Raw genomic sequence first — 9,926 nt, 5'->3', positions numbered from 1 at the left:
CCTTGATAAACACGGTGCAGTCTCAAAAACAGATGGAGGTGTCTGAGGCTCACTGCATGCCGTGATTCTGCTCTTTCTCTGGTGTGATTCACTAGAGGTGATTATCGTGGAGCCCAGATGCTGGCTCTGCAGCTGCCGCCCGGAGCTGCACCCTCTCTCTGTGTCCTCTACTTTATACAATGAGTTCGAAAACATTTAGGCCCTGCTGGGCATGTGTTTTTGTTTTCATTTTTTTATGATTAGTCAGTAGTGAAATGAAATGGGCTCTGAAGATAATAAATCAAATTTAACAAGGAAGCAAAGACAATTTTTTCCTGAGGCAATGCTAGCATTTTGTATAAGTACAACACAGGAGAGCTTGGTAACTATGTAAGATGCAAGCTGAGGCAAATTCCAAGAGATTGAACCAACTTTAATGATAATGGCATTCTAAGATGTAAGCCTAAAAGTTAGACCTTCTTGAGAGCAAGAATTTTAGCTACATCTAGTCCACCTGAGATCTATTCTACCACATGAAGTAGGTGTTTTGGAGTCAGATGATTTACATGTGAGAATGGAGAAAAACAGTAAGAGTAAATTAAATAGTAGTAGACCAGAAATTCCAAGTAGTCAACCAATATTGTAATTGGAGGAATCAAGGAAAGATGTTATTGACCAGGGATGAGACAGAATACTGGAATTTTAATATTACAACCTGTTTCAATCATCCAACTTTAACAAGTGCTAGATAGACTAGATGCCCAGGGGAAGTTTAAGGCTGAACACAAGGCACGATTCAGTAGATTTACTTCCCTGCATAACACATGGAATATGGCACACACAAGGAGGGGAATTAGATTTGTTAAGGGAATTAGCAATTATTTGCTACTTACATATATTTTTTTAAAGTGGATGACAGGATAGCAGATTAGAGGAAAGGAGAGAAAACCAGCTTATAATCTCAAAGTAACTAACACTCTGATTCAGGAGCTAAGACATATACCCAAGAGACAGTAGCATCCTATAGGAACCAAGTACTTCTGCACAAATATCAATATAAGTTTCTTATTAAAGGCAAGGATCATGTCTTTCTTATGAATATTATGGCTCTAGCACTAGTCTTTATTAGGTAACTAACAAATATTCACTGAATAAACACAAAGTAGGCTAAATTAGAGTAAAATTCTTATTGGCCAGTACTTCAAGGAGTAATGGGCATGATTTGGCAGAAAAGAATGGGAGAGAAATCCATGTGGGAGAAATTGTTAGAAAATAAAAGGCGAATTACATATAGCATTTAAATTTGCAATGTCTAAAAAATATAGACTGAATTCCTGACTTTAAATTCAAGACCATAGGGAAAGGGGAGTACCATAAGTTTATTTAAGTGACTAAAGAGGAATAAATGCCGCCTAAGGAAAAATGTCCTTGGAACCAGATGTAGCCTGAGTTGTAATAGGAATAACAGAAGGCAGAAAAACTACTTGAAGACTCATAAATATTCCAGCATTAGTTGAAGACGGGCTAGTGTAGGTCATGGGAAAGGAATACAATGATCAGACATAGTCTGTGAGAACTGATTTACATGTGAAAATTGAGAAAAACAATAAAAATAGAGAGTACTAGACACCCCAAGGAGTCCATCAATATTATAATTGGAAGAAATGAGGAAAGACGTGTTATTGGCTGAAGAGATGGTTAGGAGAAGACAGCACACTGAACTTTTAATATTACAACTTGTTGCAAGCATACAGATTTAATGAATGCTATAGTTTTGTCATATTTGTTTACACTCCTCTCTTTTAAACAAATAAAACAATACAGATGCCTTTGAACTTCTTTATCCCATTAATTTCTCCCCATGATCAAAGGCAGGCATTAAATTTGATTCATGTTTACAGTCTATGTTTTTATACCTTTATTAAATCTGTGTGATTCCATAAAGTATTGCTTATGGTATTTAAAATTTATCTATATATTTCATTTTGCAGCTTGCTTTTTTACACTCAGCATCTTTGGTTACCTATGTAGATACTTGTAATACAGGCATATGTTGGCAATGTTGCAGGTTCAGTTCTAGACCACCACAATAAAGTGAATCACACGAATTTTTTGATTTCCCAGTGCATATAAAAATTATGTTTACACTGTACTGTAGTCTGTTAAGTATTCAATAGCATAATGTCTAAAAACACAATGTACATCCCTTAATCAAAAAATAATTTATTGCTAAAAAGTGTTTACCATCATCTGAGCCTTCAGGAAGTTGTAATATTTTTGCTGGTGGAGGGTCTTGCCTCAATGTTAGTGGCTGCTTACTGATCAGGCTAGTGGTTGCTGAAAGCTGAGGTGCTATGGAAATTTCTTAAAATAAGATAACAATGAAGTCAGCCACACCGATTGACTCTTCCTTTCACAAATGATTTCTCTGTAGCATACAATGCTATTTGATAGCATTTTACCCACTAGAGCTTCTTTCTAAATTGGAGTCAATCCTTTCAAATGCTGCCACTGCTTTATCAGCTAAGTTTATGTAATGTTCTAAATACTTGTTGTCATTTTAATAATCTTCACAGTATCTTCACCACGAGTAGTTTCCTTCTCAAGAAACCACTTTCTTTGCTCATCCATAAGAAGCAACTCCTCGTCCATTAGTTCCATCATGAGATTGCAGCAATTTAGTCACATCTTCAGGCTCCACTTCTAATTCTAGTTTGCTTGCTATTTCCACCGTATCTGCAGTTACTTCCTCCACTAAAGTCTTAAGTCCCTCAAAGTGATCTATGAGGGTTGGAATCAACTTCTTCCGAATCTCCTATTAATGTTGATATTTTGAACTCTTCCCATGTTCTTAATGGCATCTAGAATGGCGGATATTTTTCAGAAAGTTTTCAATTTACTTTGCCCAGATCCATCAAAGGAATCAATATCTATGGCAGCTGTAGAACTACGAAATGTACTTTTTAAATAATAAGACTTGAAAGTCAAAATGACTGTTTGATCCATGAGCTGCAGAACAGATGTTGTGTTAGCAGGCATTAAAACAACATGAGTCTTCTTGTACATCTCCACTGGCACTCTTGGGTGACCAGGTGCATTGTCAATGAGCGGTAATATACTGAAAGGAATCATTTTTTTTCTAAGCAGTAGAACTCAACAGTGAGCTTAACATATTCAGTAAACCATGTTGTAAACAGATGTGTTGTCATCTAGGCTTTGTTATTCTATTTATAGAACACAGGCAGAGTAGACTTAGCATAATTCTTAAGGGACCTACGATTTTTGCAATGCTAAATGAGCATTGGCTTCAACTTAAAGTTACCAGCTGCATTAGCCCCCAAGACAAGAGAATCAGCCTGTCCTTTGAAGCTTTGAAATCAGGCATTGATTTCTCCTCTCTAGCTATGAAAGTCCTAGATGACATCCTCTTCCAGTAGAATTCTGCTTCATCTACCTTGCATATCTATTGTTTAGTGTAGTCACCTTCATGAATTATCTTAGCTAGATCTTCTGTGTAACTTGCTGCAGGCAGCAGCTTCTACATCGGCACTTGCTGCTTCACCTTGCACTTTTATGTGATGGAGATGACTTTTTTCCTTAAATCTCAGGAATCAACCTCTGCTAGATTCAAACTTTTCTTCTGCAACTTCCTCACCTCTTTCAGTTTCCATAGAATGGAAGAGAGTTAGAGTCTTGCTCTGGGTTGGGCTTTGGCTTAACAGAATGTTGTGGCTGATATGATCTATCCAGACCACTAAAACTTCCTTCCTATTGGCAATAAGACTGTTTGGCTTTCTTATCATTCGTGCATTCCCTGGGGTAGTACTTTTAATTTCCTACAAGAACTTTTCCTTTGCATTCACAATGTAGCTGTTTGGGGCAAGAAGCTTAGTTTTCTGCCTATCTTCACTTTCCATATGCCTTACTCACTAAGCTTAATCATTTCTAACTTTTGATTTAAAGTGAGAGATATGAGACTCTTCCTTTCATTTGAACACTTAGAGACTGTTGTAGGGTTATTAATGGTCCTAATTTCAATATTTTTGTGTCTCGGGGAATAGGGAGGGCCGAGGAGAGGGAGAGAAACAGAGTTGTGGCTAGTTGGTGGAGCAGTCAGAACACAGACAACATTTATCAATTAAATTGTCGTATATGGGGGCAGTTCTTGTTGCCCCAAAACAATTAACAATAGTAACATCAAAGACTGCTGATCACAGATCACCATAGCAAGTAAACGATAATTTAAAAGTTTAAAATATTGTGAGAATTACCAAAATGTGACAGAGACACGAAGTGAGCCAATGCTGTTGGAAAAATGGTACTGATAGACTTGCTTGGTGCAGGGTTGCCACAAACCTTCAATTTGTAAAAAATGCAGTGTCCGAGAAGTGCAATAAACGTATACCTGTACAAGTTTCATTCACTCTGGTTCATTCACTGTCATTGATTTATTGACTTTGTTTACGGTATCTTTGGCCATACAGAAATTTTCAACTGTAATGTCTAATTTATCAATCTGTTCTTGTAGGGTTTGTACTCTGTGTATCTTGTCTAAGAGGTTCATCTTTGGCTTGAAGTAATAGTACTCCTCTTTATTGTTTGTTTATTGTGTTTGTTGTTTCAAATTTACTTCTAAAATGTGGGACTTAGAAATTAATTTATAGTATGTTGTGTGAGTTAGGGATATAATTTTCTGCTTTTCAATATGGATAATCCAATTATCCATTTACTAAATCGTCAATATTTTCTCCACTTGCTTTTAATGTCACCTCTATCATACAGAAAGTTGTCTTATATCTATCTGTAGGTGATATTTTCTTTCTGATGTATTTGTTATCCTTGCACTAACACCACAATTATTTCCATTTTTATAACATCATTAGTATTGGTGAGATCACCACTTGTAAATATCTACTAAAAGCTTGCTGGGAATTTGATTGGATTATGTTGAATTTATGGACTGATTTTGGGAGATATGACATTTTTATGGTATCGTCTTCCCATTCATGAAAAATATATCTCAGTTTATTTAGTTCTTACTTATAGTCATCACAAACTTTGTATAATATCCTACATAAAATTCTCCTATTATATTTAGCTAGATTTATATACAGATTATAACTTTAGTTGCTATTTTTAACAGGATTGCTTTAAAATTTCCATTTCTATTTGACTTTTACTGGTGAATAGAAACACTGTTGATTTTTTTGCATTCCTTTCTTATACATATCAAATCATAAAACTCCCTGAGCGGTTCTAATATTTTGCATTTGTTGCTTTTAATTGTCTATGTAAGCAGTCTAGTCATGATGAAAATGTGTAACTTTTAATAAGAATTATGACTTAGACTTTTTATTTACTTATTGCATTGGCTAGAACTGTCCACTATATTTAGCCACCAACCATATATGGCTATTTAAATATATTAGTTAAATTTAAATAAAATTAACTACTCAGTTCCTCAGTTGCTATAGAGACATTTCAAGTGTTCCATAGCCATATGTGGCTACTGGCTACCTTATTGTACAACGCAGAAATAGAACATTTCCATCATCACAGGAAGTTTAGTGGGCAGTCCCAGGCTAGAACCTTCAGTGTAATAAGGAATAGCACATACAAGATTTCTCACTATATTAATTTCATATTGCTGTATAACTAACTATCTCAAACTTTGTGGCTTAAAACAGCACAAATTTATTATCTCACAGTTTCTGCAGGTCAGATACCTGAGCACAGAGCACAGTGTGATGGGATTCTCTAATCAGTGTCTTACTAGGCTGATATCAAGTTGTGGACCAGGGGTGCACTTCTCACAGAGATATTGACATCTTCCAAGCTGACTGGTTCTGGCAGCATTAATTCCTTTGCGATTGTAGGAATGAGGGCCCCAGTTTCCTACCAGCTATTGCCCACAACTACTTTCAGCTACCCGAAGCCACCTGCAGTTCCTTGCCATGTGGCCCTCATGGGCAGTTTACAATATGGATGTTTGATACAGTAGTATTGTATAGTATGAGTTAACCACAATGTGCTTATACATTCTCCTCTGTGGGTTGTTTACAGTTTGGGACTATTATAAATACATCTGTGAACATTCTTATATTACTCCTTTAAACATATATTTTTATTTAGCTTGGATAAATATGTAGAAATGGAATGTTTAGGTCACAAGGGTATGGATGTTTAATTTCCTTAAGCTTATCAACAGCCAGTTTTTCAAGGTAATGGTACCACTTTGTATTCTCATCAGGATTGTATAAAGAAATAATTCCTTTTTAAATCCTTTAAGATTGATCTGTTATTTGTATTGCTTCAAGAATAAATGTTCCTAGTTGTTCAATTTGGGACTACCTTTTATTGCATATATTACACTTATTTTTCTTCTTGTACTTTAAAACTTTAATTTTTATCTCATTTGAGTGGTAGTTATCCTCTCCTCATCTAGCAGTTTTGCAGCCCCTACCTAGCCTCCTGGAGGCCTCATTTTTGAAACAGTTTTTATTGTGACTCTCAGCCCCTGAGAGTCATATATTAATTGAAATGTATCTAGTGTATTTACCAGCTTTGCTAAAGTCTATTTGCGCAACTCTCTCTGCTTTCTTCAGGTTCTTCAGGTAGAAGTTCAAACGTTAGACTGGGCAACAATTTCGACTCCTTTCAGCATCCTTTCCCAGGAGGGCTAGAAGGACAGAAGCCACTGATTCCACCTTCAGTCTGGCTCTGATCCCCTGACATGTGTGGCCTATTTTCCATTTTATTTACTCAGAAGGAAAAAAAACCTCCAGGCCACCTTTTCCTGGGTTCATTTGCAAGAGTCCAGTAGGCACACAGAGTTAGCTGTCAGTCACTGTTCTTTTTATGTTCATTGTGTTTCATGTTAATACATTGTCCTTGGAGATGTATAGCTTGCTCTTATACACAGCTATGCCTTTTAAATGTAATTAAACATTTATTTCTATCATTGCTGTTTGTTTGGAGTTGCAAGTAGTTGATTAATGTTTGAACTCTCAGAATCATCTTGACTGGAATGTCTTTGAAGTTTTTAACTTTAGCTATCGAAATTAATATAATTATGTTCATGATGATTGAAAATGTATATAAGGGAAATACATAATCAACCAAAAACTTCTCATACAAATTTACTTATGTTTACCTGGAAAATTTATTTCCTTATCTTTGTTCTTACTTATGACTCTTTGCATCACTTACACAAAATCATAAATGGAGAACATTGATAAGATAGATATTTTGTTCTGATTTATTTTTATTAACCAATTTAATGGAATGAAGACTCAGAGTGTGAAATACGTTTTCAATTATTGTTTTCCTACAGCAGTGATGTAATTGCACTTACCCCTTAATATTCACTTTCCAAAGACCCCTTACAGCCAATAAATATTTTCATAACAGCTACCTATGATTATGATATACAGCCTGTATAGAGGTTAAACCAATGATTTTGATGAAACAGCTATACGTTAATCATCTTGTCACAGAGAACCATGGTTAATAAATTGCAGTAAATGGTTTACCCTGATGGTTTCTTAAAATGAAACAGTTATATGAGGTAACAACTGAAATGAATGTTTAAAAGTCCAGAGAGAAAATTGGTTTACATTTTCTATACAGATATTTCAATACAATCCACTTAAGTTTTATTGATTTCTTGCAACATTGGTATCATGAGAAAGCCCTTCTAGGTACTATTATCCATTTCAAGAAGGTGAAGGTGAACGAGATTTATTTCAATGGACTGAGAGAACTAGAATTCGTTACCTTCATAGCTATTACTACTAGAGACTTCATAACATAAAGTCTAATGAAATACTTTTGAGAAACAAAAAGTCTGGGTGCACAAATAAAGATAAAGCAAGGGGAGAAAAACTGTCCGATTCAGTAAATATTTCCAGCCCTACTGGAAAGCTGAGATGCTGGCTAAACCACTTAGAAATTTCATTTGAGTTTTCTTGAAAATATTTGGAGACCAAAATCAGAAATGTTCACTAGAGTCACAGTCTAGTTTAGTAGAAAGGAATATAGTAGAAATAAATGGACAAAATGCTCTACCATTGAAATAATAAAAATTATTTAAGACCTGGAAAATATTAAAGGCAATGAGTAAATGAAAAAAAATTCCAGTGGAGAATGCATGGCAGAGATATTAGTCCTCACTAGACACATGTGAGCACAAGCTTCAGGTATAGCAGCTGCAGCTTTGGCTCAGGAGTACATTGCTGATGATTCCCCAAATGATGCAAAAGTACAAATTATGGATAACCTACTGGAAGGTGCCTTTACAACTAGCTGGAGCAGAGATCAAAGCAGGATGTTGGGAATTTGGAGAAAGCAAGTGTAACACTGTGTTAGTGGGTAGTACTCATGAGATAAGGTGCATCCTGTGTTCCTGTGTCCCATGGTCAATTCAATATTGGCCTGCATCAGAGACACAAAGCTTAAAGTAGAAAAAGAATTAAGAAGCTGATGTTATAAGGGAGTGTCAAGTAAGGCTTCAAAATAATAGATGCCCTGAGGGCAAAATTCTCGTTTCTTTGGAAGATGGGTATGTTTCAAAGAACACTTAATGAGAGATGATTATACATTAGCAGCCCTTTTTTTGTCTTCTCAAATGGTAGGCAGAGTAGTGGCTCCACACAGAGATCCATGTCCTAATCTCCAAAATCTCAGAATACATTACTTTATATGGCAGATGGACTTTTCACATGAGACTAAGTTAAGCATCTTCAAATGGGAAAATTTTCCTGGATGTATCTGGGTGGGCCCAATATAAGACACTTACAGGGATCCTTATAAGAGGGAGGCAGGAGTGTCAGACTCAGAGAAGAATGATAGAAAAGCAGATGTTGAAGTGATGCAGTCAAGTCAAGCAATGCAGTGGCCGCCTAAAGCTAAAAAAGGCAAGGAACAGGTTCTCTCCTAGGGCTTCCAAAGGAATACAGTCCTGCTGACTCGCTGTAGAATTTGACCTCCAGAACGATAAGAGAAAAATTTGTTTTGTTTTAAGACATGAAATTTTTGGTAATTTGTTACAGCAACAATAGGAAACTAGCACAAATATGTAGTCATACTTCTTTCCCCAATCGATTTGATCTCACAGATCATATATTCTACAAACCTAGGGCAAATTGATCAGTCTTGTGATGAGGCTGAAAGCCACATTTTGTCTGTCCACCTTTCTTTCTTCATATTCTGCTTTCACCTTAACCAGAGTCTGGGAACTTTATCTTTCCTGTGATAATTTCTCTGGGAGCTAAGATTAACTTTTTCTAATTTTACTATTTGCAGAACCAGCTTTATGATAGTATTATATGCTCCATGATGAAGTAAAATACATGAGATTCTCTGGAGAGATTGACTGGTTGCATCTACCCTTGCTCTACACAGAGAATCTGAAGAAGACCCCTATCCAAGAGTAAGAACTAGAAGTTGGTTAGAAACAAACTGAGCTCTTACTCTCCTTTAGGTTTTAATAATGTTAGGCTTTTAATATCTTGAACATTGACAATAATAAAATGATTAAATTTTTGGATTTTAATTTCTGCCTTGATATTTGGTTATGAGAAGGGCATTACCATTTTCAACTTTGGATCATTTTATGAAACATCAGTTCAATATCAAGGTAACTGATGTTATCAAAAGATCTCTATAAAAAATACAGAGAACTATCTTGGACCATGCATTAGTTTGCTCGGGTTGCCATAGAAAAATAGTATGTACTTAGTGGATTAAACAACAGAAATTATTTTTTAACAGTCTGGAGGCTGGAAGCACAAGATCAGAGTGCCAGCATGATCAGGTTCTAGAAAGGGCTCTCTTCCTGGCTTATAGATGACCATGTTCTCATCATGTCCTCACATGGCACAGAGAGCACATGAGCAAGCTCTGTGTTGTCTCTTCTTATAAAGGAACTAATACCACATCATGACAAT

This window comes from Balaenoptera physalus (assembly GCF_965194825.1).
Source record: "Balaenoptera physalus genome assembly, chromosome: 9".
Lineage (NCBI taxonomy): Eukaryota > Metazoa > Chordata > Mammalia > Artiodactyla > Balaenopteridae > Balaenoptera > Balaenoptera physalus.
The sequence above is the reverse complement of the archived record's forward strand: the minus strand, read 5'-3'. Positions refer to the sequence as shown.